Raw genomic sequence first — 3,352 nt, 5'->3', positions numbered from 1 at the left:
ACATGCATTTTTCGATGTTAGCAAATAAATTGGCCGCACGCAACGCATCAAAAACAGCACGCAAATGGTCTAAATGCTCTTCCATAGACTTGCTGTAAATAAGGATATCATCAAAATAGACAACTACAAACAATCCTATGAAGGGCCTCAGAACTTCATTCATCAAACGCATAAAAGTGCTGGGAGCATTCGTCAAACCAAACGGCATAACCAACCATTCATATAACCCAAATTTCGTTTTAAAAGCCGTTTTCCATTCATCACCTAATTTCATGCGAATCTGATGGTAGCCACTACGCAAATCAATCTTAGTAAAAATAATGGCACCACTAAGCTCATCTAGCATATCATCAAGGCGTGGTATAGGATATCGGTAGCGAATGGTAATGTTATTAATAGCACGACAGTCTACACACATACGCCAAGAGCCATCTTTCTTTGGAACAAGTAACACAGGAACAGAGCAAGGGCTAAGAGACTCACGAATATAACCCTTGTCAAGCAACGCCTGTACCTGTCGCTGGATCTCCTTTGTCTCATCCGGATTTGTACGGTACGGGGCGCGGTTCGGGAGCTGTGCGCCGAGAATGAGGTCGATCTGGTGCTCAATGCCACGAAGTGGTGGAAGGCCTAGTGGCAAATCTTTTGGAAAGACATCAGCGTACTCCTGCAAAATGTTAGCAACAGCAGGGGGAATATCCAAAGACGGTGTATCATCAAGGGAAACGAGCACACGAGAGCATATAAGGGCATAGCATGGCAAAGTAGCATCGTGTAACTTATCAAAATCAGCACGTGTAGCAAGCAAAACAGGAGCATTTAACTTGATTTCAGAATTAACAGAGGTCGATGGTGCAAGTTGTTTAGCAGTTTTAGCAGCTCGAGCAAGATCATCTTTAAGAATTTGTTCAGGTGTCATTGGATGTATAATTATTTTTTGACCCTTAAACATGAGAGAATAGTGATTGGAACGACCATGATGCAAGCTATCAGTATCATATTGCCAAGGTCGCCCAAGTAACAGAGAGCATACTTCCATGGGAATAACATCACAATCGACAAAATCAGAATAAGCACCCATGGAGAAAGGAACACGGACCGAACGAGTAATTCTAATTTTCCCACCATCATTAAGCCATTGAATGTGATATGGATGTGGATGCTTACGAGTGGGTAAAGACAACTTCTCAACCAGCGCGGTACTCGCCAAATTGTTGCAGCTGCCGCTGTCGATGATGATGCGAATGGATCGCTCTTGCACAACGCCCTTGGTATGGAAAAGAGTGTGTCGCTGATTCGTCTCAGGCGTAGCGACCTGTGTACTAAGAACACGCTGCACAACAAGACTTTCATATCTATCGGCGTCGTCCGGGTTGACATGTACGTCCGTCTTTGCTGCATGGTCAGTGGCAAGCATAGCGGGTTGAATATCGTCAGAATCACTAGCGGAAGAATACTCACCATCGTCACGAATGAGCAAGGCACGCTTGTTCGGACATTCCCGAGACACATGGCCAAATCCTTGGCAACGAAAGCACTGAATATCCCGTGTGCGGCGTGTGGAAGGAACTGCACCTGTGGACGGAGGAGTACCTGCAGAAGTGGCTGCCCGCTCACGTGGTGTAGTGGTGGGTGTGGACGGTGCAGGGGGCGCGGGTGCTGAACCGGATGTCGAGCTTCGTCCTGCAAAAGAGTTAGAATATGGCTTCGAGCGGCGTCCCTGTATTTGACGTTCAGCTTTGCAAGCAAATTCAAATAATGTGGTCATATCATAATACTCTTTGTAATCAAGTATATCCTGAATTTCACGGTTTAAACCACCACGAAAACGTGCCATAGCAGCATCGTTTTCCTCAACTAACCCACACCGAATCATGCCTTTTTGCAATTCCTGGTAATAGTCCTCTACAGATTGTGAACCTTGCTGAAAACATTGCATTTTATTAAGCAAATCGCGAGCATAATAAGAAGGTACAAATCTGTATCGCATAGCAGCTTTTAATTGATCCCATGTGGTTGGAACTGTAGCGGGATGTTTTTGTTTATATTCACGCCACCAAATTAAAGCAAAATCAGTAAATTCACTAATAGCAGCTTTAACTTGAGAATTAGCAGGAATATCATGGCATGAAAATTTCTGGTCGACTTCTAATTCCCAATCAAGATATGCAGCAGGATCATATTTGCCATTAAAAGATGGAATTTTAAATTTTATCTTAGCAAAAGAATCATTACCGGGACGGCGTGGCACACGGCGAGCGCGGCCTTGACGGTCTCCACCGTCCTGCTCCGTGTCACCAACATAATCGTTCTGGAGATCTGCGACCAGCGTGCTCAATGAGTCGAGGCGTGACACGATGGTGTCGAGCGTGGTCTTGGTGGCTGTCTGCGAGAGGTCTAGCTGATCGAACCGCTCGTTCGACGTAGTGACCGTGGAATCCATCCGTTCATGCATCGTCTTGATGTCGGTGGCAAGTCCATCAATCTGTGTACGCATGTCCTGCAGCTCATCCTTCACGTCGTCGCCGTCGCCTGCCATGGTTAGCGCAAACACAAAACCGATGCCAAAATAGGGTGTAACGGTTCACAAGGCGCTCACACTAGTGCTGTTATCAATGTCTTATCCGTTCTTACCTAGCACACAGGGGCGACCCACAACCGACCGGAGGAACTCGCGAAAGATTGGAGCAGCGATTGCCTGGGAACAAAGTCAGCTCGTCGTAGAACTATGTGGAGTTCTGGGTAGGCCGCACTCAAGTCAAGGATTAGCAATTAACGAATGCAGATTAGCGAATGTTCAATAAGTATCCAAAGTACAAGTCACAAGTGCTGGCTAAGACGTGTCCTAGACGTAGCGCAACAAGGTGAAACAAAGGACGATGGAAAGAACTCACAGAACAAGCAAATAGCCCGGATTTTTCTTTTTTTTTTCCAAAAGGTACTAGTAGGAATCAACTTTTTTTTTTTTTGCACTTTTTTTTTATATTTTTCTCTGAACAAGGATCACAAAAGATGCAACCACAAAAATTGGCACCTACAACTGAGGTGTTATGTGGCCTACAGAAAAACAACACGTTCTCTGAAAAACGTGCAAAACCCTTGACAATTTTTTTTCTATATTTTCCCGAATTTTTTTGGGGATTTTGACGAAACCAAACAGACCGAAGGTGAGTTTGGGTCGGCTCCAAATGGTGTCGAGATGCTCCACAAAAAATTTCAGATTTTTCTGACAAACGAGCGAAAAGTTATGCCTGTTTTACCGAAGGTATCTCAAGTTATGTTTTTCGGAAGGCACAACACGGCGGCGGCAGTTAGGGCAAAGCGTCCCTAAACTCCAACACCGATCACAGGA

The sequence above is a fragment of the Miscanthus floridulus genome, chromosome 9 (genome assembly GCF_019320115.1).
Source record: "Miscanthus floridulus cultivar M001 chromosome 9, ASM1932011v1, whole genome shotgun sequence".
NCBI classification, from domain to species: domain Eukaryota; kingdom Viridiplantae; phylum Streptophyta; class Magnoliopsida; order Poales; family Poaceae; genus Miscanthus; species Miscanthus floridulus.
This window is presented reverse-complemented; position numbering follows the sequence as displayed.